We start from the raw sequence: 27077 nt of genomic DNA, 5'->3' as shown, positions 1-27077 counted from the left end.
AGCTTATGTCAGAACCATGCTTGTAATCTGGGGTGAGTTTCATCACAGATGTTAATAGACCTGGGCTTTCATCTCAGGTTTCTTGACTCCTAGTCTTCTGCTTAATCCCTTTAGCATGTTGCCCTGAAGGAAGTTGGTGTTTTTTTTTCCTCGATGATTCCTCATCTCTGGAACAGGGATGGCAGCACTTTATTTACCTGATTATCCTGAGCGTCCGCCACAGATTCTTCTTAATTTGAACCCGTCACACCAGACTCGTTGCTGGCTTAGAGAGGTGTCAGAGAAACACATATCTTCTCTCAGCAGACAAGCAGGCCAGCTGTTAGACCAGTGACGCTGTTCGTGTGCATGCTGCCACTATACCAGCTTGAAAGGGAGAATTTGGGGAAGGCGATCCAAGGTCAATATTGTAGCAGCCTCCAGCAAGAGGGACCGCTGTGCATGTGCAGTTTTCAGAAATCACCTGTTAAGGCAAGTGATGAGCAAATGGCCAAGCAGCTCCCCTGCCTTCCTCACATCCGTGATTTCAGACAGTGTTAGTGCTAGCCTGATGTGTCCAGGGCAGTAAAATACAAAGGAGGGCTTTGCCTCAGATTCTTCCATCAGGTCACATCTAGTTTGGCTCTGCTAATTTGGGCTTACATGGTTTTAACCCTTTACAAGTTCAAACAGACTTGCACAGCATAGCTGTGTAGACCGCAACTCCTTGCCTGGTTATTTGTCTAGGTAAAAAGACTGGAGTTGGTAAGCAATTCACTGGAAGGGCTATGTTCAAGATCTTCTTTTATTCAGATTTTCATTACTGCTGGACATCTAGGGCAACGGGGACCTCTCTGAATGTAAGCTTTGCCATATGATGTTCTGCTAAAGGAATGAAGCAGTTATGTAATTAAGGCATTAATGTTTCATCAGCCCATTCCATTAGAATGTAATCTCAGCCTGCTATATCTATTTGTTGGTTTACTCCATAAGGTTTCAAATCGCTGGCTGCTGTTAACACAAATATTTGCTGAATAGCAGAGGAAAACTGAGCCTATATTCTAACAGGACAGCCTTTGGGAGTTACCTTAAGCATGATGCTCTAGCTGACCTTGGTCATGGATGCTTAATACGATGCTATTGCCCCTTGTGCAATGGAATATTTTCAACTTTGTTCTTCTCCTTTCCTCATTTTAAAATGACTGGTGCATCATCCTTCCCGACCACTGTGTCTTCCTTCAGTCCTTTTGCTTTTGGGGGATTCTGCACTTAGCAAGGGTGTAACAAAGGGGGCTCCAGTGCAGTCTTCAAACTGGAAGGGCAGAATATGTGCCACAGAGGAGGCAGAGAACATCTGCCCACACAGCCTTGGCATTTGCTGCTCCTCCAGGCTTCTCATGTGCTCTGCAGGATGGGAAGCTCAGCTGTCCCCACCACATAGTTACAAAGAAAGAGGTTTGGATGCAGCTCTCCCAAGAGAAGACAGCTTCTGTCTTTCGGGGAGTTAGTTAAGTGAAATTGCTTATATTATGTCTCTACAAGGGGGCTATCCCAGCAGAGCATCTGTGACAGCAACGATCTAATCCAGTATGTTGATTTTTATGTTCACGTCTGTCTTTTAAAAGGCATTACCCAGCTGAAGAACTGCCAGGCCTTCCTCCAAATTGTCATCTTTTTTTTTTTTTTATTTCAAGGCAAGGATACAGGTGCTAGCAGCTATTTTTAAAGAACTGTGGCACGTGTACAGTGTCACTGACCTACTCGAAGCTAGTATGATAGCTACGGGCTTGTGATGCACTTGCTACAAGCACCTCCAAGAAGTCATGATTGTGATGTAGGGTGCTCTGAGTCAATCTAATGAGCCAAACTTTGCTAAGGGCCTTGTTACCTGTTACACTATGAGCTACTTAAATGTTGATTGGTGTTGGTGCTAGCTCAAGTTTGCAGCAGTCACATGTTCAGGCCTGCAGAGCCCTGAAAAATTGAAAGGTAAGAATCTTCCCCTTCCCCCTCAGCCACTGCTGAGCTGCTGCTGTTCTCCAGGCTGAGCATGGCCTGCAGAGTAACAGTGACCAAGCATGCAGATTAACCCTTCCCTGCCTGCTCTCCCAGTGAGCACAGCTGCAAGTAAGCAGGGATGTGGGGAGCTGGCAGAGGATAGTGAGCAGGGATCTGGGGTGCTGGGAAGGGGGGGGAGTAGACCTGGTCCAAGACAGTGGAGAGTGGGGGGAGGGTGTTCACACTAATGCGTAGCCTAGAGTGCCCCCAGATTAGTGGAACATGGATCAGAGATAAATATGCCCTGGAGGACATAACTTTAAGGTGTCTAAAGAGTACTTAAAACTAGGTTCACGTGTTAATGTGTGGATACTCCAGGGGTTAGGAGCTCCAGGAGCTGCCCAATATTAACGTATAACAAGGAAGTAAGCTACTTTTGACCCAACATGCATTTTTGTTTCCTGTCTGCTTTTCTGTATAACGATTTAAATAGTAAAGGAAATAACGTTTATTGAATAGGTTGTTAAGTTTGGGCTTGATACTACCACCCTTGCCAAGAGAGTAGCCTGCATGCCTAAAGGGCCAGCAGAACTCAGTGTTGTTGTAAAGGTGATGTGCTCCTCTCAGAGATGGAGTTGTCCACGGCAGCAGCACAGCTCCCATAGGGGCAAGACATACCTGGGTGGAAAGACAAGCTAGGAGTGGGGGGATGCCCATGGACTTGCAGGGTCGGAAGTCATTTCTCCGTTAAGAATCAGATTCTCCAAGGCTGAACGACCAACCTTCCTTCCATCTCAAGGCTAGATGGGAAACCCAATGGGGTTTCAACAGAGGAGAGTTATGCTGTGATAATTGTCTGTTATAAAATAAGCAGGGGGAATGGTTCTAGTTTCTGAGGTGGAATAAGCTGCCCTTGCTTTTCTCTCTTTTGGCTAAACAGTGCTGGCAAATATTACCAGGGGACCTTATCCTTCTGATACATAGACAGGTTTTAATTTTTAAATGCAGACCTTGGGGGAAGGAAGAGGGAAGGGAGAAGGAAAGCAACGCTTAAGTACTGTTTATTTTTTCTTTAAAGACTGTTTTTTTAAAAAATGCTCAATTCACATTTCCCAGTTGCCGTATTGATGAAAGAAAAGGTCATTTCTTTGCTAGAAATACTCTTTTTATTGCTGACAGAAGAGTGGATGGGCGTACATATCAATAAAAGTGAAGGATGTTAAGTGTGATGTGGGAACAGAATTCAATAAAGTTTTATTGTATCACAAGTGGACAGAAGTGCATTTAAAAACATTAAATGAAGGCTCACAATATCTGCTCCACTGGACCTTAGGGGCAGTGAATAGGCAGATAATTGAATAATGACAGTTTTAAGAGAATCCAAGTGCTAGAAAGCAAGCTGATACTTTCATTGCTTTAAGATTGCTGATGGGGGGAGAGGATGAGAGAAAACTGGAACCTGAAAACAATTTAATGAGGCTACTTTTTCCAAGAATGCTGTTCTTAATTATTTTGAGTTACCTTAAGATCATTCTAAGCCGTTCATTTTCCTCTCTCTCTCCTTACTCTGATTTGGGATTCCTTGACACAGTACTTTACCACCATGGTTGAGAAGCCGCGCTTACCAGCTCTCAGAGCAATGACAATCATTTATTAAACAAATGGGTTTGTGGTTTCTCCAGATACTTTTTCTCTGGGTTATTCCTTTCTCAGGGGGTGGTCCTAGTCCACTGGGCCCTGACCAGAGCAAAGGACAAATGTTCCCAAGAGGTTAAACGCATCTATTGGCACTTTGGTTTGGTAATGAATGAATCCCTGGCTACAGCAAGGCTTCCTTTGTTTTACTTAGTTAAATAAATGATTTGTGTGCGTGGGCTGTGGACAATAAAAAAAACTAACCACCCATTACAATTATTTCTGAGCAAAAGAATCTTTACTTTGTATCCTGTTGACAAATTGCCTTTCTTCCAAGGCATACAATTTCATGGGCAATGCAGCCAAAAAAACAGTTTTCTGTTCAATGGAATTCCCAGCTTCCCTTGTTAGTCCTTTGTCTTCTACAGAGTTGGAAACAAAGGACATGTTACTTACCCGATCAGTCTCCTTTCACCATGTTATTTGTGAGGAGAGTGCACACACATAACAGCCAACATAAATGCGTCCTTAATTGAAATAATCTAATATTATAGGGCTTTTTCAAACCTGCAGTCTGTTAGCCTGCAGGTTTAGATAACTGTAAAGGTACATGTTTGGTTTTCAAGAAGGAAGGAAAAACTAATGCTAAGGGTGAATATTTGAGATGAATCGGAGAACTTAGTGGGCTGAAATTTAAAATGAAATGCTGCAAGATAGTCTGTGAACTTGCCTAAAATATAAGGAAGGGCTGGGATTGAATGTGCAGGTTTAATTTAAAGACACTCAATGATTTCATCAGGTATTAATGTAATTTAATCCGATATCTTTCGAAAGCCTGCTGAAAACAGTGGCGTTTTTAAACTGTCTCAGAAAAAAAAAAAAAAGCGGTTGCAAGGGATAATGGATAAATTTCAGGCACTCTAAATATAAGTATCACTAGCAGCTCTACCTGTAATTTTCAGCATGCTCCTGTCAAGGTTTCCATGGACTCCCACGAGCTCAAACTTGTCTCTAGCACCTTATATCTAGGCTAAGTCTTTCTGCATAATGCCCCTAAGATCTAGTGTCTCCTATATACCACATAGTTAAACGTTCTCATCCTCTTGCATCTCCATTACAGCCTATTTTCAGGTCATGAGAGCTGAAGTCTATCTCTTCTAAGGCCTATCCTGACTGATGCTGCACATCCCATTTTCCTAGTCCAGATCATCCCTTTCCTTGCATCTCTCTGTGGGCTTCTCTTTCACTATTCAATCAAACAAAGGCTTCAGGTTTTCTGTTTAAAAGCCTGTTCTTACCCTTTTAATTATGTCTCTATCACTCACATCTTAAATGTTCATGCAAGTTTGTTGGTGCTTTGTTCTGTGCTGCCGCTCAGCCTTACAAGAAGCTTCCAGTGAACATCAGCAAAGCTACCTCAGTGTGTCCCTTCACATCCTGCCTTTCCCATGAGGCCTGCAAGAAACTTGACCATTGAAAGGCTGCATGTAAGCTTTGGCTCCTGTCTGTCTCATTGACCAATATGGCCTTATCCTTTCTGTATGCCTTCATGTCTGTCATAGCTTGCAAGTTCCTTTGGGCCATGGCCATCTGTTTGTATTCTGTTTATGTGCAAGGCACCAAGAGAAAGAAGCACTGATCCTCCAAGGTGTTTACACACTGAAGTTCTCTTGAAATAATGTTATTGCAGTCTCAAATGAAGTAAGGAGGCTTCACTGAAATCAATTTGACTTAGCCACCAACATTTCTTTAAGAATATGGCTTTGGTCATTTGTCCAGAGTCATACAGGCAGTTCCTGTGGGAAAGCAGAGCGTTGAATGCCCATTCCTCAGCTCCAAGACAAATGCCCTAGTCACTGGACCAGCCATACTTCATGTGTTGCTTTTTAAATTAATACCAAATTTACTCAAATATAAGATGACCCTGAATATAAGATGACTCTCCAATAATTACATTCTATATATGGAAAAATATAAATTTGTTTTAATTTTTCAGGTATAGAATCTACTTATTTGAGGTTTGCTTTGAATTTGTCCTCCTTCCCTTGCTATGGTAGGGAAAATAAATTTTTGGGGTCAGATAGTCCCCTTACCCTCTGGCCCATTCCACCTTCTTCCTTTTGCAAACCTCCCTCCCCGTTACTGACAGATCCTGGTCTTCCTGAGCACATGAAAGTGGGGAGCAAATTTGAAAACACTGACCTTGAAATAAACATACCTATACTAATTTGCATATAGTCATGTTACTACAAGTACCCATATACTTAGTTCATCCAGAATTGATGGAATTTTTTTTTTTTTTTGAAGCTCCTGCAAGTTTTAGCACAAGTATTCCATAAACACACTTTTAAGCTGCACTTCTGTACCTACTTATATATAATAAAAGCTATGCATGCTATTAATCCAAAGCGAAAAGGAATCACTGGAAATGGGAAAGAAAGGTGCAGCTGTGCTGAGAGGTTGAAGAGGAAGTTGAAATGTATGTAGTGCATTGGCTCATCATGACTAGAAGGAGAGTCAGGATTGAGGGGGACTGCATACAGTGGGCACTACCATGTATCTTATTCAGATGATCTGTACCAACCATCAGCAGATTCCCATCAGTATGTTTGTCCAATATGGGCCAAGTGTTTTATAGCTATGCTCCATGTTGGCTGCATTTGGTCAGCTTCATAGCTGATTTCCATTAGTGAGCACATGCTGATTTTACCAGCAAATTAATGATAGACAGTGTATTTAATGAGGTTTCCTTGTATGTGACAATAAGATGAGGGTCTTTCGTTCCTATGCTGATGTATGTGGGGGGGGCGGGACCTTTATCTTGTATTTGAGTAAATATGGTTTCCACGTTGGTCAGCTGAAGGGATGGTGTTACTTTCTCAAATGATGTACAAATACTTCAGTCTTGTCATTTTGGGTGCAGTTGCTCTTGGGGACTGTCTGTTTAGAAAACGTATAGTTGACTTTGGCTTTGCAAAAGTAGGTGGGGGGGAACAGCATATTTTACTAGGACTCTCACTCTCTCAGTGTGCATTTCTTTAAGAAATGAAAATTTATCAAGAATTACTAAATACTGGAGTTGTTCCATATTTCACATTCTTGTTACCATATACTTGCAAAGTGGTTAGGTAAAAACAATTCCTCCTCATGCAACAGAATCTGAAGATTGTTGTCCTCTGGATCATATTTGCTTATTTTTTTGGTAAAAATGAACCCAAACATTTTTGCTCCCGTGTCAGCATATCAGAGCTAAAATAGCTATGGGGAAGAGAGATCAACTGCATTGTGGCTTGGCATCTATGAAACTGTCAGCTGGGGTTTGGTTATAGAACCTTAATTACATGGTGATGAAGTGGGGCTTTTATTACACGGTGATGATATGAGGGACAGTTAGAAAATAACGTGATGGTTTTATATTAGTAGCACTAAAATAACCGTTAGCTGAGAATGCAAATAGATTGTTATGAAAGAGTCACTGAAAAGGAATAAGGCAGAACCAGCCCTGTAATTGTTTTAGTTATTTTTTTAATGGCTGCCACATCTTTGAACTGAACCCTCTGATTCACAGTAGAAATGAAACAAAGATAGTTAGATCTGGAGTTTGATCTGGACTTCCTCAGAGCCAAAGTCCTGGCTCTGCCACAACTTGGGCGTAGCCTTATGCAAATTTCCAAATTAAAACAAGAAGAAATGGCTCCTTATGGCATTCAGAATCTTACGGTCATATTTTGCATATCCTGGCACTATTACTGTAAGCTTAAGGCATGTGATAATCATAGATAAGACAGAAAAGGGTTAAGTGAAATAACAGGAATCTTCCCACAGTGAAGTTATAGGAGCCTTGATGTCGAAAGGTGGGAGCGGAAAACAATCTTTCAGATTTCTCACTGCAGGTCAAGAAAAAAAGGATTGTTCTCCTTCTCCACACAATGCTTCAAAATTACTGTGCTAGAACCAAGGCTGCAATATGCTGTGTTCATATAAAATTATGAACTGAATGGCAAATTGAGATTGTGCTTTGCTGATGAGTCATTGAATGACCAGGCATGTTGGGCTTTGTCAGTTAATATGAAATAGCTGAGGGCTGAACCCCAGGTCTCACAGCGAGAAATATATTGCTTTTTTTTCTATACAAAAATCAACAGGTTTCTATAAGAAAACATTGATTTTTTATAGATGAGCTTCATTTCTCATAATATACAATAGAGGAAGCAGAACCACGTTTCTAGCCACAGATAATCACATGAACAACTTTGTATTGTGGGCATTTGATCTTTAAAAGATTCAGGCTAGCCATTGGTTTTTTTTTTTTGTGGTAATATTTACCTTTCCTCCATCAAGAGCCTTACTAATTCTCTTTGAAGTATACAGAATTACCATCTTTTACAAAGGTAGCTGTGGATATAGCAGTATGGTTAGGGTTAATTGCATCATTTTGAGATGTTATGGATATTTGAGGATAAACTAATTCTTGGCCTCTTGAAGGCTCAGATCGAGCGAAAACATTAACTCTATTGGCTCTTGGTACTTAAGTAACGCTTCATGGTCATAATTTCTAGGATTGTCTTTAAAGCCACATATACTATTTACTGTCCTCCAATACAGCAGTTTATTTTCATGAAAGATTTTGTATTTTTGCCAATAGAGCAACCATTTAAATTATTAATTTCCTTTAGACCTATTTTCTCAATACCGCTTGGTCCTGAAATCTGTGTCAAAGACCATTGCATCAAATGGAACTTTCCCATTTACATCAGGCTGCTTATATTTTTGATGCCCACTTCCTGTGGAGTAGCTAACTGGTAATGGACATTGCAAATGTGTTGCACTGAAACAGTATTGAAAGCTAGGAAGGGCTAATTGACTTACTGGCATGTTTTCCCCTCAGCCAGAATGGTTTATAATGCCATATAAAAGCAATGGAAGATCTTCCTCCTGTCTTATATGCTTCTGTGCTTGTTTAACACAGATTATAGAAAGGCCATGGAAAACTGGGTATTCCAGAAAACTTTACTTTCTTTACCCACAGTTTATAGGAGGAGAGTGCTGGTCCTTTTAGATTGATCAGTATTCTTCTTTCATTTATGAATTCCTCTACATTTCTGACAAGATTCGGCTCTAAATATTTACCACCAGTCTACTCTCACACAACTGTGTGTCTTACAATAGTCTCTGAACAATTCTGTGATTGTAAAAAAGGAATAGATTTCTTTCAGACTTCCATAACCTATTGTCTAAATTGCTCCATTATACCAAGCACCCTCAGGAGACACTGCTATGGATTTCATAAATTTAATAATAGAACTTCATGGAGATAATATTTATGTTTCCAGATTTTATTCCATTATCCCTTCATCTCTCTTAATAGCCATTGCTAGTGTTTCTGTCGATGGTGCAAGCAGTATAAGGGGATAAAGAACAACCTTGTCAGATGCTCCTACAAATCTGTAGAAGAAATGAAGTATCTTTATTGCTTTTGATTCTAGCCAATGGGGTGGCACAGAGCATTTTCATCCAGTTGGTAAATTTAGGACTGAAGTCAATTTTTTCCAAGAGAAGGGGGAAAAAAATCTCAGTGTATGAAGTCAAATCCCCTTAGTGTGCTAAGCACCAATAACGGATCTTTCCAGATCTAAAAATAAAACTTCACTGAGTTTCCACATTTGAAAAGGGGCTCTCAGGAAGAACGCCAAGTGGATCCTAATGTATTCACTTTTGAATCATTTCCTCAAATTTTCTTGCTAACAAAAGCCACCCCTACCCTGCCTGCCTTTATTAACAGTATAGGCCAGTGTATAACCTGAGTGGTCTTACCTACCTCTTACTGAGGCCAAAGAGCCATAGACTGATGGGATAACTCTTGATTCTTATTCATTTATGTGTATATTTAAAAAATGAATTCAACTGAAGCATCTGTGACAGGTGAAAGCGTACAAAAGAGAATTGTCCATGGCATCCTTTCTCAAGAAGACAAACTTCTGTCTACCAAAGGTAGCAAGATCTTCTCATGTTCTTTTTCCAAAGTGCATCTTCTCATGTTCTTTTCAGTGTATCTCAAACAAGTTCAGTCAAACATAAAATGCATTTCTTGCCTTTTTTCGGAGATACCATCAACACTTCTCACTCTTTCCAAGTTCTCTTGTTCATCTGGGAGAGGACTGGAGTTATACAGCCCCTGGCCCAGCTAGTCATGCCTCATGCCAGAACAAGTGGCTCTCAGGGAATCCCATTTCCCAGCATTTCTTCACATTGAGAGCAGTGCTGCCCTTCTTCCTCCAAGAACTCCAGTTTCTTTCTCTCATATCGCAGGATACCAGCCAGTACTCTCTTTCTCACTTTCAGCACCTGTTCTCCTTGTCACATATATCTGTCTTTATTAATCAATCAATCAATCAAATGCACATTGGGTTAGCTTCTAAGAGTTCTTTGCCAAATTTAAAGTGAAAATTTTGTTTATTCATTCTTTTTTCCCCCCATATGAACTGATGTGAAAATGAAAGGCCTGTTCTTATTGATTTCTTGGGTTTATCTTGTGCCAGGGTTACTCTGTCTCCTCCTCCCAGATTTCTTTTCATTGTGGATAATTTAGATATGCCTAATATAATAAAATAACCCTTAATCTCATTGTATCTTTACTATCTTTAATATGTACTTCTTTCTACAGATCCACCCAAAAAGATGTGAACATAGCATTATCTCTTCCAGTGTCAAAAACCAAATTCTCTTCCAGGCTTCTGTTTGTACCAGTAATCCTAAAATATCTGTTTGTCTGTCTGTCTGTCAATCATGTCCATACAATGAGTCAGACAACATACGACATGTCCATACAACAGGGTCAGACTAGCTAGTTGTCATCTGCAAAGTAAAAATATAATATTTAATAGGGAAGTTATAATATATAATATGTTGTATTATAAATTTACCTTGCAGATGACATCTAGCTGTATATCATTATATGGAACTGCCTTATTAACTCTTCAGACTCTTCTGTGTTTAGGATGCTGAGGCCTAGTATAGAAATCGATGTATTTTTTCTTCATGAGGAGCAGAAGCAGGAGTTTATATTGCTATGTTTTATCTTTGCATCCTGTGAGTGGTACACAACCCAACTGAACCCTTTTCCAACCTGTTTTTATGTGTAAGCGGACGCTGTTACGGCCAATATTTATCATTAGGATGAAGCAGCAGGCATGGAGTAGCAATGTATTTGCTGTGCAGTCTGGAGGAATAAATTCTTGCTCTGTAACCACATGGAGCTTCACAGCATGTCTTTACATATTGACTTTAAAAATAAACATTCAAGCATTCTGTAATGTACGCCCTCACCAAGACCTCTGCATGCCCGCACATAAGCTTCAGATCTCTTGAGATATTAAAATTTGCAAAAGCATTGGTTTCTGTTGACAACAATGAAGATGATGTGTATTAAAGGCCATGTTGCACATTACACTTATCATGTGTTAAATGCACTTAAACCACAAGTGACCACATGGTCAAGTAGTAAAATATATGCTAAGTGTGCTTGAATTGTAGCAAAGTAATGACTTGTTGTATGAGGACTGTCTCCACATCACATTAAGTAACAGTGCAAAATCTGTGACTGGATCTCTGGAAATGCCTAATCCATTTGGTGATTCCTTAATATGCCAACCTCATACTGATGTGCCAGAGTTCAGCACAATGTACAGTTTTGACAGCCAGTATTGCTTGAAAACATGGCTGGAGGGGGAGAAGGAGATGCACTCCATTGCAGAAAAATAGTATTTTGTCCAGTGACTGGAAGACTCTAGGTATAGAGCCTCCTGAGCTCCTAAGGGAGTGTCTAGCCCTTGGCGTAAGCTGATCTGGGGCACCTTTCCCATCTCTCCTATTGAAGAAGCTGGACCACTGGGAAGGGAAAGATGCAGGTCATGAGGCCAAAAGAACAAGCAAGAGGGAGGACTAAGACCCTCACTTGGGATGATTGAGACTGCTGGCATCTGGTCTTTGTTCACAGTGTTTTTCCTGGTTTGTTTGCTTTTTTTGTTCTACTGACTGGTATAACTTGTATAAACAGTCCTGAGACTATAAAATGCAGGGCTTTTTATTCTAGGTAAAGGAGGTAACTAAATACGTTCAGGTCCCTGAATTATTAAATTTGTTTTTGTTTGTTTGTTTTGGTAACGGCTGTAAAGCACTTAAGCTGTACTTTTGCTTTCCTATTTAAAATTACTTGCACATTGTTTCCAATGGAATCAATTAACATGCATTCAGGCTTATTTCATAATTATCATGTTTGATTTAAATTAATGTCTCAAGCCTGAAAGGATATCTAGCTTAGAGAAGATAAGCTTCCACATGAGATCACACTCCTCTTCTGACTAAAGGACTGCTCTAAAGCCCATTGAAGTAAGTTGGAGAGTTTTTTCTTTCCCCCAATTGACTTCAAAGGATTTTGTATCAAGCCTTTTAGCTTTTAGTTTTTGGATGAAGTCTGAGCCCTGCTGAAATCGTTGTGCATTTTGCCATTGACTCAAGTGAGTACAGGATTTCTCTCTTGGTGTATAAGTTGAAGCATTTGTGTCTCAGTGGTGAAGAAAGGGAAAGAAAAATCCCTGTTAATAGAGTACATACATTTTTCTTCGTGTGGTCTAGTCTCTCCACCCTTCCCCCAGAGAAATACAATTAACAGGGGATATACTATCAGTGTGTCAAAAGCCATTATAGAAAACACCAGCCAACATTTCAATTTGTTGCTTTACTGACAAAAGAGAAGGGAATCTTGGTCTCTCAGAGGGTTTCTTCACTTGAGCACCTCTATTGACATTCAGTCAGCCACGCAACACCCTCCCACGAACGTCTAGCAGGGTACACTTGTTTATTAACTGTCTGATGGAAATGGTGCCAAACTATGACACTAGCTTTGCAGGGGAAAGATGCTGATCACAGTTAAACATGCTGTCTTGAAAGGCTCAGCCAAGCAGGCTTCTAGAACAGTATATGCATGCCAGAAAACAGGATATAATGTATAGGAGGAAAAGCTCCAAGGAACTGCTTACAATAGTTCTTCATACACACACTGACACTCATGTTAAAATGGGTTTTCACAGTCAAACTCAGCCCAAATGTCATCGATTATGAATGGCTGCATTGCAACAGATGGTATGTATTACTGTTTTTAAGAATGAATGATAAGTTTCAAATGAGAAACATATGCTGCTCGACAGCTTTAGCTACTACATATAGGAAGAGAACCAACTTCTCTCGTGTTGGACAGCCTCCTATTTTAATAACCTTAAAATGGAGGACAGGAAGTCTGCCATGACTTGAAATGCCGGACAGTTGTCCGTTCCAGTGCAAGAAGCGGAAGCTTTTTCTGAGCTCAGTAGAAATCATACTTGTTTGCACTAGGGCTGAAATTAGGTTTTGTAATTACAGCTATTCATTGGGTCCATGGTTTTACTAATAAGCCTTTACAAAGAGGGAATGTCATAGAATCCTTTTAAATGGAGAATACAGGAGCTTAAGCAATGTAATTTGGTGAGGGATGAATAGGTTGGTGGGCATGGAGAGGTGGGAGTTGGACTCCAGATTCCTCCAGTCCAGCATATTTCATGCTTGCATTGATGAGTGCTTTGGCAAGTAGCTTAGTCCCAGAATGTAATCTTCAAAAACAAGGCTAGCCACCTCCGACAGTTTGATATGCAAACATTTAAGCATGTGCTTTAATATATTACTGAGTTAAAAGTCCATGTGCATGTCCTATTTGGTAGTAAAGTAAGTAGGTTAGTTTTTCCAGGATCTTGGCCTAATGCTGTAAAAGAATACAGTATTTATAAAGTCTTCATGACTTTTACAGAATGTACTGCTAATTTACTACTGTAAAATATTGTGAAGTATTATCTAAGTAAGCCATATACTGTCAAAATAAATGAGACTGTATTTTGCGGTAGTAGCCTTTGAAAAATAAAGCCACATCTTTTTGTTTGTTGGATAACATATAAATAAGTTAAATTAGTTAGGTTGCTACAACATGTTATTTTGTCATATGCCGAAACAGAGAAACACCGACTTCATTTTGCTTTAATTCCTGTTTAATATTCATAACACAACAAAATATTAATTTTGCTTCTTTAAAGTCAATTATATTAGCTATTCCCTTGCTGAATTTACTACTCATTCAAATGCACTCGCTACTCTCCTTGAAAAAAAGTTCTGGCTCAGTTTTTTCCTAGAATGGAGCCCTTCCTTGGTGCCCAGATAACAGTGTTATCTTATTCTGTAATGCTTCACCATACAAAGTAATCTAAAGCCTAGGAAGGATGCCAAAAGACACTGGGCAAAAAGCCCTTTACAAAAGTTTGAACTTCTTTTCCCTTAACAGTGCAGCTTTTAAGCAGCCTTCTCTTAAGACTGAGAAAATAAATAATTCAAAACAAACCTCTGAAGTTAAGCAGACTATTTTGAAAAAAAAAAATCCATTAGATTTGGAGATTATTTGCATGTGTAAAAGTACATACACATTTCAGTGTTATTATAAAAAGTGGGCTGCAATGCACTATACTGGCAGTCAGGAGAATCTATTGTACCTATGTTTGGTCCCAACTGCGGAGGTAATGGGCTTTAAAGGAAAGAGCTTACTGAGGCCATCAGCATTGCTGGAGAGGAGTAACTGCTCTAAGGCTTCCTTTCTCACCCAACACTGGATTAATGCAGTGGTGCAAGGGCTTTGGGTATATAGGGCTGAAGGAATTTTCCTCCCTGGATTTCAGTGACAGCATTTGGTTACTTTGTCACAACTGAGATTTCTGAGGCCGATACAATTCCCTACCACACAATGCACTCCCACTGACCCTGCTTCTCCCCTTACCCACTCTTATTCTTCCCCAAATTTACTTTCATAAAAGCACACAGGAGGTACGTATTTTCTTTACAGGTTCCTCTGCATAGACATCCCTCCCTCTACTTTACTTTGTCTCTGGGACATGCACTATCAAAGAAAGAGCAGTAAGGTCTTCTCAAGAAGCAAGTGTAGCAGGTAGTCAAGTACTGACCACTCCCAAGTCTCTAATGCATGGTGTGATAGAGTACAGGGTGATGGGTGCCCTCTCCCTTATGACTCTCAGTCAACAACCTTCCACTTGAAAGTTGTCACTCTCAGGTCCATCTCTTCTGCCTCTTGCCAGCATCATTGTTGGGCCTCTGGGGAGAGAGATTCTCTCTCTTTAGAGCATTTTGGGAATGCTGACTGCCCCCTCTCTTCTGCCAGCCCTTTGGCACATGTCTGCCTGGTGGCCATGGCAGGTGGTGCTAGCTGTTGGCTGCTGGGGCCAAAAAAGTCAGATGAATGTTTGGAGGAAAACATCTTTTTCAGAAAACCAAAGTGACGAGCTTCCGTTGTCAGAGCCTGGAGTCTGTTCTGGAGGCAAATGCCTTAAAGCTCCCATTTCTTCAGGGAGTCCTAGTCAGAAAATCCTCCCGCTCACTGAGTAGTCAGAGAGCCTCTTGGCTCACCCTTCCATTCCACAGGGGAGCTATTGTCTGTCTGACTTTGTCACCAAAATAGTGACACCAACTCCCTTGAGGCATGCAGTTTTCACTGCATGATGGAGAGAGCTCCCCTTTATATCCTTTGCTTTTTTGATCCTTCTTGGCAGCACAGGTTGAAACCCTCAAGCAGGTTCTGTGGAACGGTTTGAGCCATGGACCAGTAACTCCTTCTTGGCCAAGCCTAGCATGGATTGACCTGAGCAGTATATTATGCCCCTCCTGCCCTTCACTCCTACCAGAGGAATGTTTCTGTGAACTTCATGCATCTTACTTAAGAAAGACCCACTCAGTGGGACTTTATCTGTAGTTTCATTTAATATCAAGTCAATTTATTTTCCTTTAAACGTGCAATCTGTGTGACTCAAATCCCATTGCCAGAAATGCTCTAAAATTGGATTTGTGGAAAGAAGCCCCAGTTATCCAAGACTACTCATCTGTCTACCAAGATTTTATGAGACTTGATATATATGTCCTCTGGTTAATCTATAAGGTACAAATCCACCCTGCCTTCTACTTGTCTTCAGACTAATACAGCTAATTACATCTCTACCAAGATTTTGGCATACTTACCAATATGGTATATGGGTACTATATAACACTGACATGATCCATGTAACTACACAGAGACTAGATAGTTCCATTTCCTTCCCTCTATCCAGATGCAAGAAGAAATCATTAAACTTCATAACTCTCTTCTTGCTCTTCTGTTCTTCTCCCTTGTTCTTCTATTTTTGCCCCACCTTGCCAAAGGGAAACAAAACAAAACAATAAAGCCTGCCAGCTTAAAAGGTTTAAAAAGTCTAACTCCAAATGCTGTTCTTTAAATCTGCCTCCCTTGTCAATAGCAAAGTCTCTCATGGAAGACTGAGTTCTGGAAACATATCAGCCTTTCAGCTTGTAGAGTGGTGGATTTGCCATTAATCAGTCAACACAGAATTTTTACAAGCTTTTCTTATCACTTGCCCTTGCAAATGCTCCTGAAAATGTATGCAGTCTCAGAAATGCAGAGTTAACCCAATTTAATGCCTGTGTGACTCTTGTGGTATTGGTATTCTGTTTTACTTTGGTCATTCAATAAGGTCAAAAGATTAAAGTTTATTAGGTTTATATTGGTGTTTGCCCAAAGTCAGATAGGTATCGAATTAAATTTGCCAATAGTGAATAAGAATGGAGTGGTAGCATCAGCCCTACTACACATGGATATTAAATTGCATCACATAAATGTGACAGAAGACAATGCGCAGCAGTAATATGACCTAGTTATGTATTTCTTACATTTACAAGATAGTTGGAAGATCCAGTTTCTTTGCCAGTTGCAGGATAACTAATAATTAGCAAGAAAGCCTCAAAATGAGAACAACTCATGTTCTCATGAGCTCAAATTTGATATTTTGAATATGCACAATCCAAAATATGCACACATCGTGTTCCCATAGGAAGGAGAAATGCTTAATGTTTAACCAGTATTGCTCAACCTTTCTGGCCACACAAGCCAGATGAATGGGGTGTGGCCAGTCTGCAGGCAGGACCTGGCATACGGAGTTGGTCTGTGGGGCCAGCTCTACATGCCAGATGGAGCCCATGGACTGATCGCATTTACCGAGTCTCAGGCTGAGTATAGGGCTATGCTGTGCGTCTGGAGCATGCACTAGGTCCTTCCCTACGCATAGTGTCTGTCTGGGTGCGGACTGATCCCATGTAGCCACTCCTTTGCAGCATGTGAGGTCATATTATTCAGCCAACGTGTTCACCACGGGTCCAAAAACTTGGCAGCAGTGGCAACATTAAATGTCATGGCTTGTGGAGCTGCAAGCAGTTACCACTGCCACTGCTTCCCCACTATCAAATATCCTGACACATGGGGAACCTCATGGGCCAGATGACTGCTCTGCAGGACAGATCTGGCCCATAGGCTGTTCCTTGAGCACTACTGTGCTAGGCTAACAATGCACTGGATTGATATAAAACAATTCCAATCTCATAATGAAAAATCACGCACAAAAAAAGATGGACTTGGTTCTAAATTTGTGCAAATCCTCTGACTTCAGTCATGTCTGTCTGGACTTACACTGGTGCAAGTAAGTAGAAAATAAGTCCATATGTAATTATGAAACCTGTGAAGTTATATGAAGAACCTGAGATTAGTACTTTCTATTCAAGCTAATACTTTTACTGAACTCATTGGTTTTAAAAAGAAGCAGGCTCCTTAGAGAAGTGGCCAGTTCGGCTTTGCTATTCTGAAAATTTATTTTCAGAAACAGTTGTGCATGTGATAAACAGCAGGGTGAAAATTCAATTTACTGTATAAAGTATTTGATGATACATTATTTCATAAAGCAGAATAAGACAATTAGATTTTTCTCGCATTGCCTGCAGGAGGGCTGCTTTCAAATGAAATAGTACTGATTGTTTTAAAAAAATAGAAAAGTAGGTGTTGAAGTTTCAAAGAACGTAATATAACAGAAAATATAAATTGGAAGCTTCGATATAAGAATTAATATTTTATAACAAAACTTTCTTTGATTCCAGGTTCCGTAGTGGGATGGCCTAACAGGTTAGCCTTATTTAACAAGAAAAAAAAAAACTACAACAAAAAAAAACACCCCAAAACTAAGGGTCTCTGGACGGAAGCACCTAAGTGTGGTTACATTCCACACTGAGACCCTGGAAATCCACTAACGCCTCTAGGTTTGCAGCAAGCTCTCATCTTAGCCTTATGACTAAGTCACAAAAAGCAGCAAGGAAGAGAAGGAGTCACCCACCTTTTTTATGAACTTTTTTCAGGGACTCAAGAAAACTAGAATGAGGTTGTACTTGGACACCTAATACTCCACACCTTTAAAACAGGTTTTGTTTGAGGCTACTTAAATTCTTTCACATGTTAATTACTCAGAGTCTAACAGTATCCCTGTGTCTCTCTCCATCTACTACTGGAACAAAGACGCCCATGGGGTGACATGCATCAGCTCTATGAGAGTTCAGAACAATAAGCAAAGAAAACTTCCTTCCATCCTAAAGCTCCTGTTTTTAGTTATGAAATATTGATCTTAAATCTGCACTGTGTGTTACCCATCCCTGGTCTCCAGCCAGTGTAATATTGGAAGCCAGAGAAATCACCTTCGAACATGAAAAGGCATATTTTTCTGGCACATTGCTTTAAAAGAATGATACGTCCCCACAACTACGGAGAAATTTGAAATGTTAGGAATAGTCCCAAGAGGTACATGTTGTGGTATTTGCACGTGAAAGAGAGAAATGGCCTCTTCTGGTGCTGAAATGCATTAAGGTGAAGGAAAATAAGCTGGTAGACAGCTGTACAATGCCTCATGTGCTCAGGGCATTAGGCAAGTAACAAATAATACACAGAGGAGATTCTGCAAAGCTGGGATAACATGCTATTTTGTGTCTCTAAGGCTAAGTACAGAGGTTCAAAAAGCCTGAGCTGGAATCGGTTCAATCTTTGCAGGTTTTTCTAAGCTGTGTAGCTTGAACCAATAAACTGAACTGACATTAAGTGTTTGGGTGGCCATGACAGGCAGAAGCCTCCATTGGTTCAGGCTAGGAGCCTGGGAGTACTCATGCATACCACCTCTCCTGGCCAACTGCCTAAGGCTGCTGAACCCAGGCTAGTGGCAGCCCAGGCCTAATTGGCTGCTGGACACATGCCAACCCCCGCCCCTTTCTGTTGTTAGCCACAGGGAGGAGAGAGTCAGCAGAAAATCTCTCCCCTGCCTCTGAGAGGGTGGGGAGGGGGAATGCACCGCCTGGTTGTGGTATGGGAAAAGCCTCCACTGGGGGGGAGGGGTTCACCCCTTGCAGCCTGGCTAGTGGGGCTCTAATTGTCTAATTGGTTTGGCCCTGCCTCCTACCTAGTCCCATGCCTATGAAAGAGGGTGGGGGGAACACACACACACAGCTCAGTACCACGCTCCCCCACCCCCAGGATCTGCCAAGTGTGGGGGAAAGATCCCACTGGGATTTTTCAGTCCCCTGCAGCCCAGCTTACCAGGCTGGGATCAACTCAGCCCTGTTCCCTCTCCAGCCACCGTCTGTGAGAGGCATGGGCCAAGAGGCTAACTGGGCCAGTTGAGCACTACCCCCCACCTCCAGCTGGGGCCCTCCCAGCACAGAGTGGGGGAAGACCCCACCAGGGCCTTTTCACTCCTCTTGCAGCCTGACTTACTAGGTTGGGATAAGCGCAGCCCTACCCCTCCCCAGGCCCCCATCTCCAAGAAGGGAGGTGAGGTAGGGGTTGGGAACGCACCAGCCCAACCTGTCATTGCCCCTTCAGCCAGGATTTTCCCAGCATAGGGTAGTGAAAGCTTCCACCAGGGGCTTTTCATAACCCCACAGCCTAGCAAGCCAGGTAGGGATCAGCTCCACCTCCTCCTGGGGTGAAGGGGTGGGGCTGAGCTGATGCCAACTCCACTCTCCTGGCATGCCATTGCTGGGGCTTTCCTTCCCCTTGTCCTGTACAGAAGGGAGAGCTGGTTGGGGTGGGGAGGGTGGTCTGTGGATCTGTTCCCTTGCTGCCTTCCCCCTGCACCCCCACTGGGGTGACAGGTGCTGGCTGGGATCAGAAGCATTTGTGCTTTAGGTCTGTGATAACTGGGCAGGCCCTGATCTGCTGGGGCAGGCCCTGATCTGGTGGAGCAGACAGCACAGCCCAGGGCTGCAAAGCATTCTGGGATGTTGGGGAATTGTGAGTTAACTTGAATCGGGAATGGATCTGGGACAGAAGTTCCATAAACCAGTTTAACTTAAATCAGTTAAGTCTGATACTACATCCAACCAGATGTAACTTGAACCAGTTTCAGTCATTCTGAAAGTGGTTTATGTGCCCTGAACTTCTGTTCTGTTACAGGTTTAAATAGGTTTCAGATCACTAAAACTGATTTACTTTTAACTTTTGTCCCTAGCCGAAGAGAACTCACAGTCACAGGTTATAGAGAAACTAAGCTAGCTTTAAGCCTCCCAATCTTGGCTTGTTCCCAGGGCTGTAGAGATCCCCCTGTATAATACTGTCTTCCATCTTTAAGTTACAGCAGCCTCCTGGGGCTGTCTACAACACTGTGTGCTGAGGCCTAATTCTCAAATTGCTTCTGTGCCCCAGGCAACATGACAGGTATTCACTGCAGAACCACCTGCTCTGTACCAGGCGATCAGTAGCATAACTTGGAGTGGCTGAGTTGGGCACCAGCCCTGGGTTCCCCTTTAGAGGAGGTGCCAGAGTATGTTACTGCTGTAGCATCCAGGTGTAGGGACTCCATGCCACTGCTGCTGCAGTTACAGCTGGGGCTGAGCAGATTGCTCTCTACTAGTATCAGCTAGGACCTCTGAGTCTCTAGGGCAGGTAACATGGTCCCCTACTCCTCCCTGCATACTTTCCCTTCTGCCACGCACCCAAACAAGTTTTATCTCACGTCTCACCTCTCCTCTCTCCTCCCCATGGGATTCTGTCCAGGGCAAAGACCTGCTAGTTACACTTCTGCAGGGGACTATCACCCTGCCAGTACAGGGACTTCCAGGGTTTGTTTTTTTCTTCTCCTGCCTCTCCGGCCCTTTAACCTTGTATAAAAAGAGCCAGAGCAAGGGAAAAGTCTTCCCGGATGCATAAGCATCAAGCCTTCCCATTCATATAAAATTAATTCAAAGACATTCACATTGTAATGAGATTAATAATGTTTGGATAGGTCATTTGGTTCATGACAGAGGCAGAACTTTCTTCTTTGTCCGGATCTATTTTGATTGTACGAAAGTCCTAATCCCCAACCCACATACTCACTAATGAGAAAACTCTCATGAACTAAAGTGCGGTTTGTATTCAGGCCCAGTATCTGTTAATCAAAACCCACAGTTCCCAAAGCTGTCCCAGAAATTACCTTCATAGAGTCATATGTTTATTTCTGGGAAATTAAAAGCAAGGCTTTCTTAAAATACTGAATCTTGCTATCTCTTTCTCGCTCTTTTACACACGGCTGAATTATTTCTGGAGGTAGCAGTGTACAAGTCACTGCCCTGTTGACAAATCCTCATCCTATAATTGAGTTAAAAGTTTAAAACATTTTGGGACAGGCTTGGGTGACATCTTTCAGGACTGATCAGGTCTCTGTCAGGTTGAACCTGCAAGAAATGATTAATGCACACCTTGTTTGATGGTTCTCCTGCTAAAGGTGCTTTGCAGTGGACATCCCATATTGCCTGTGCTATTCCTGGCTGTACAAGCAGCTGACTAATTATAAAAGGATAAGTGAGAAGAATAGTGAGTTTGACAGGTGAACATTGCAGGTGAAATAATAGATAAAATAATCTTCCATTTAGTAGAAAGTCATCATTATTTAGATTTCTTGGGCTCCCTGTCTCCTTTGCCAGAAGCACTAATCCTTGACAATTGTATTCCTAGAAAAGTGGCATGTACAGATCCTGTTTCTATTTACTTGGGATGGAATTTTCCCAAGAGTATTGATGTTAGGATTTCATTGTCTTTAAGCAAATTGACCAAATAATATAATAAAAAGCCTATTGATTGCAGGTTCTTGCATCTTTTATAGCAAGCACATAAACTTGTAGGCAGATTCCCACTTCTCTCTGCAAATTGCTTTTCAAGAACTGGAGGAGGGCTAATTAAAGCCATGGGAATGGGTAAACCACACAGATCTTATTACCAGTTTGCCATGTTCTGTTGTTCCCTCACCTCACCCACCACCAAGGTTTTTATTTTTCTTTGCGTGTTTTGCAAAAGCTGATAGTGACCAAAACTGATATGACGAATTTGGCAGTATCTGCACCTTTCACTGTAATTATTTGGATGTGCCCATTACTTTATGACAGGAATTTTACTGGAAAACACTGTGTGTTTCATTCCAGCTTCTCTTTGCCCAAAGGTGAGACAAATCCATCTGAAGCAATGCATGAAGGAGCAAGCATCCTTCTCTGTCTTGAGACCTAGAACCAGCTGGGTCAGCTGGCTGGGAGGGGCTGGGGCGTAGGTCACGTGAGGGATGTTGTCCATTGGGACACTGCTTGGGAGAAATCCTGTTCATGTGTTTCCCACAGTCAGGATTCAGCACTAATCTCCCCTGGTGAGGGAAAGCAGGCAGTGGGGGTGAATATTTCCTCAGGTAAGATGTGAGACTTGAGACTGTGGAGTTGAATCCAAGCCTCTTAGCACCAGTGGTATTTATACCCCAAATACATCAAAGTTCCTGTTGTGTCAAAAGGATATCAGATGGGAAGGAGTGTGTTTGAGCAAGTCATTTGCTTTTCTGTTGTCCTACCCAAAGGTCCTGAAAGATGTAAAGCAGGGGTCAGTAATGTTTTTGGGCAGAGTGCCAAAAACATCTGCAACCTCAACTTGTAAGATGTTGGTGTGCCAGGGGCAGATAGTGGGAAAGCCACAAGGGTCCTGATCCTTGTTGTGGTAGTGCAGCCCTGGCCCCTTCCCTGCTGTCTGCCCCATGGCACGTGTGCTAACCAAAATGCCTTTGAGTGCCACACTCTGGCACCGGTGCTAGGGGTTGCCTACCCTTGATGTAAGGTTTCTTCCAAATGGTGTGCAAGATTAGTGGATACTAGTTTGCAGGGGCATTGGGGCAACCTGGCTTTACCTCTGTATTGGGGACCACAGGAAGGGTTTTGTTTCTTCTTTCTCACTACTACCCTTGAGCACTCCTCTTTGCAGGGAGGATTCTCAGGGGGTGGCCTTCATTGGCTGTCCAGTCTTCCTGTGCGCACAGATTGGAGACCAAGATCTGGTCCACAGAGTGTCATTTTAGTGCTCCACATTTATATCTCAGTCAGAAACAACTCCCCTGCTGCTACCTAATCCTTTCTTGGCATAATCTGTTTAGAAAGGTTGATGGAATACTCCTAATTCTTCCACTGCTAGACTTCAAAATACCTTTGAATTTATCTTTTTTCCCCTCTAAAGATATCCACAAATAAGTCCGAAATTCAGCAACATCATTTACAGAATGTTGTGTATGTGTTTGCTTATTTTTATAATCTATAACATTGTTCTTGCAGAAGTTGAAAGTGGATTATCTCTGTGTCTCCACCTTTCATTGAAATCATATAGATGTGACCATTACTCTGTTGCCAAAATAGAAGTATGTACAGGTAATAGAAGATGTCCATTGGAAAGCACCCTTAGCAGGATAACTGTCAAACAAGGGCTACATTAATAATTTCTTGGATGTCTTATTGTTCGTTCCAATATCAGTTTACAGTATATGATGGTACGGCAGATCATTTGACTGAGGTTACAGATTCCATGTTTGTGCTTTGTTTTTTTTATTTAGGTTATCGTAAGTAAAAGCATGTGTACAACTTTTTAAATGCCTGGCTGTCAAAGATTCCTAATTAGGTGTTGAGCACCTCCCTACCTTAGTCCAGAGTTGCTTAATTTTTGGAATTCTGACAGCAGTTGGCTGTCCTGTGAAACGTGTATCGGAAAGCGCTGAATGGCAGTTTGTGTACTCTTGGTCTAGAAACTGTGCTGCACAGAAGACATGATGTGTAACAGTGTTGAAAATCTAATCAGGAATGCTTTGTGGAGCTGCAGAATCATTGCTGGCTAAAACATTTTAACAGGAAAGTGAAGCTGTAATTGCCAAAGAAGGTCATGATTGCAAATGCTGTGTGACTGCGTGACTTGGGCAAATCCAGACAGACCAAAAGGAACCTTAGCTGTTTCCTAGCCTCTCGGTTAACATTTTCATTCCACTTCCCCCTCTTCTAACATTGTCATTACATAGCTAAAGGTTAGAAGACAAAGCAGAAATACTGATTACCATCAACAAGATCAGTCTCCTGCACAGTCCCTTGTGGGATAGTACTGCATGAAGCAATGGCATTTTTCTGAAGTGATTACATGAGCAGCAGCCTTTTCCCAACCTGCTGTATGAATGCAGCCCACATTATGTGTAAAACCCAGACTCAGCTTCTTGCCTTGCAGCTTCATTCATACAGAAAGCAACAATAAGGTAACAGACAGGTCATCTCCTGGGGCTCCTCCCTACCAACTGAGGCCTCCCCATGTTCCTTAAATTTGGGTGGAAAAACAAATCGCATGCTTTGGCGAGTCAACAGAATCCACTTAACCCCTTCCTAAGAGCAGAGAGAGGCTGTTAGCCATGCTAGTTTGAAGTCAAGCAGAAGGCAAGGTAGAAATACACCTTATAGACCTGCAAGAAATGATTAATGCACCCCTTGTTTGATGGTTCTCCTGCTAAAGGTGCTTTGCAGCAGACATCTCGTACCTTGTAGACCAGTGGTTCTCAACCCTTTTTAGAAATATGCCCATTGTATATCCATCACATATTTCTACTTACATATACAGTAGCTGTGATGGGATCTGGCCTTTGAGAGTATTTCAATTTAATTCTGATTTTAAATGTTGCTTTAGGTCAGTGATTCTGAACCTTTTTAGATTCAAGGCACCCCTGAATAAACTCAAGGCACATCTTGGAAAATGTCAGCTCTTAATTTTCACTCTTTTTTTGCCTACAGAAAAATACTAGAGCACTTTTTCTGTTGCAAAGAACTCAGAAAGACTACAGCTATGGATTTCTATTTGGAATTTCTATGTCTATCTTGTGAATCATGTTTGCACACCTAACAGCGCTACCATTGTATGGCACCCCACAAAACCCTTCAAAAGGATCTCAAGGCACCCCACTTTGAGAATCATTATAGACTAACTGAATCAGAGATGCATAAGCTTTCGCGAACAGATCACTTTATCAGATTCTAGCAGCCCACATTATATGAATGTTAGCATCTCTGTCCTGCCTTCTGCCTTTCCCAATAGGAATGCTCTGCTAACCAGATTTTTGGGGGGGGTGGGTTCCTTACCTTCAGTCTTGCTTTTAATAGAATGCATATGCCAAATTATTCCTATATATCATTTAGCAGGTCCCATTCTGAGTTCCTTACTCAAATTTAATTCAGCCTTGTGCAAGCAAAACTCTTTCCTAAGTTAATGGAAGGCAGTATGAGTAGAGAGCGAGTAAAACTTGGCACATCTACATGAGACGCTGACTGTGCAGTAGCCAAAAAATGGTGCACAGTAGTGTGTCACTGCATGGACCATGTTAATACACTACTGCATAGTATTATTAAGCTACTCCACAGTAGTACTACCTAAAAAGATGTTTGCTGGCACTACTAGTAGGTAGTAACTCTGGTTACTGCTCATTTATTTAGTACTTGCTACTACAGGTACTAAATAAATGCACAGTAACCACTGTGCATTATACTTGTGTAGACGTGCCCACTGAGTCAGGATTTGCTCTGCTGTTGGATATCTGAGATGCATAATCTTATGTGTGGAAATTATAGCAAAGACAGGAGAAGTAAATACTTAAACTTAGGCTGTTCATATTTGAAGGGAAAATATTTTCTCAAAGTAAGCCTTTTGCTGTATCTCACACCCTACTCTGTGAGACTGTTTGATGTTCAGGAACCCCTGGGAGGGCAGTCATGTGCTACAATATAAATAGCTTGGCAGAATTTGATTTTTATTTTTTAATAATTTGGATGGATAAGATCAATGTATATTTTTAAACATTTATTTACATTTTTATTGATTTAAAATTTTCAGGATTGTACAGTTTAACCACCTGGCACAACAAATGTAACTACCAGACAGCTGCCACCAGCTGAGTGGCAGAGCTGCCATCAGTCTCACCTCCGCTCACCTGTAGGTCCCTTGTCCACTTTGTCACTTCCTCTTCCTTTGTTCCCAGTCCCCCCCTGGGATTTCTGTAAATTGCAGGCCAAACTACAGTCAGCACAGTAATGTAGGAATGCTCCCCCGTCCTGTCATAACACAGTCCATCAGCCATCATTTTTCTTATGTTGTTCCTTTTTATAAATGTTGAATATTAATAATGGAAATATTTTTTCATCAGTCTGTAAATGTAAAGTGAACTCAATGTTTATTGACGTTCACAGATAAGAATCGAATCCTGCCAAGCCTGGATGTAAAGTGCATAGCAGGGCAGAACTGAGAGCATTGTGGACGGCTTAACTCTTCTCAGGTCCTCCTGGCATTAATCAGTTTCTCTTGAGCTGCTTCATGCTTCTCTTCTCCTACTGACAGCAGAACTCAGTTTCTTCCCTCGTATTGTCTTCCTGAACTTCCCTTTATTCCTTTTTTTGTCTTTTTAGCCTTGTCAGGGTTTTAGTTTCATGCCCTTCTTAGGTAGGGTTCAACAACTTACAGCCTGTGGGCTAGATACAGCCTGAGTAGAACTGTTGGATCCTGCCCGTGGACATGGGATTGTGGTGGTGGGAGGCTTTGGCTATAGGTACTCTGCCCATGCTGCTGCATAGACAAGTGTTGGCTGGCAGTGGTCAGGTCCTAGCATTCACCTGCCTGTGACCCGAGGTAGGCCATTCCAGCCCATAGTGAGAAAAGGTTGCCTAGCCCTGTTCTGTGGTACAGTCATAGTTTCATAGTTGGTAGGGTCAGAAAGGACCTGAGCAGATCATCAAATCCGACCCCCGCCATGGCAGGAAAGAGTACTGGGGTCAAATGACCCCAGAAAGGTGTTCATCCAGCCTCCTCTTAAAACCCCCCAGGGTAGGAGCCAGCACCACTTCTCTTGGAATTTGATTCCAGATCCTAGCCGCCCTGACCATGAAGCAGCGCCTCCTGATGTTTAGTCTGAATTTACCCTCTGCCAGCTTGTGACCGTTATTTCTAGTCATTCCTGGCAGTGCTTGGGGGAACAGGGACTCCCCCAATGCCTGCTGGTCCCCCCTGACTAGTTTGTAACAGGCCACTAGAACCCCCTCAGCCTTCTCTTGTGGAGGCTGAACAGGTTCAGGTCCTGTAGCCTCTCCTCATAGGGCCTGCCCTGTTGCCCCCCAATCATGCGAGTGGCCCTCCTCTGGACCCTCTCCATGTTGTCCACATCCCCCTTGAAGTG

At 41.9% G+C, this 27077-nt stretch overlaps 1 protein-coding gene and 1 long non-coding RNA gene across 12 annotated transcripts in view; one reads left to right on the top strand and one right to left on the bottom strand.

Moving 5' to 3' along the window:
• Positions 1-27077, top strand: part of ADGRL3 (adhesion G protein-coupled receptor L3) — an 864517-nt gene that overhangs the window by 487725 nt on the left and 349715 nt on the right. The gene's annotated exons all lie outside the window — the stretch shown is intronic.
• Positions 12622-25902, bottom strand: LOC109309448. Its single transcript, XR_002100915.1, has 3 exons — positions 25832-25902; positions 13660-13662; positions 12622-12632 (listed from the first exon to the last, which is right to left on the bottom strand). It is a non-coding gene; the product is annotated as an uncharacterized LOC109309448 (long non-coding RNA).

The sequence above is a fragment of the Crocodylus porosus genome, unplaced genomic scaffold (assembly GCF_001723895.1).
Source record: "Crocodylus porosus isolate Cpor-Errol unplaced genomic scaffold, CroPor_comp1, whole genome shotgun sequence".
Classification (NCBI taxonomy): Eukaryota; Metazoa; Chordata; order Crocodylia; family Crocodylidae; genus Crocodylus; species Crocodylus porosus.
Note: the sequence above shows the minus strand (reverse complement) of the source record. Positions and strands in the feature narration are given on the sequence as shown.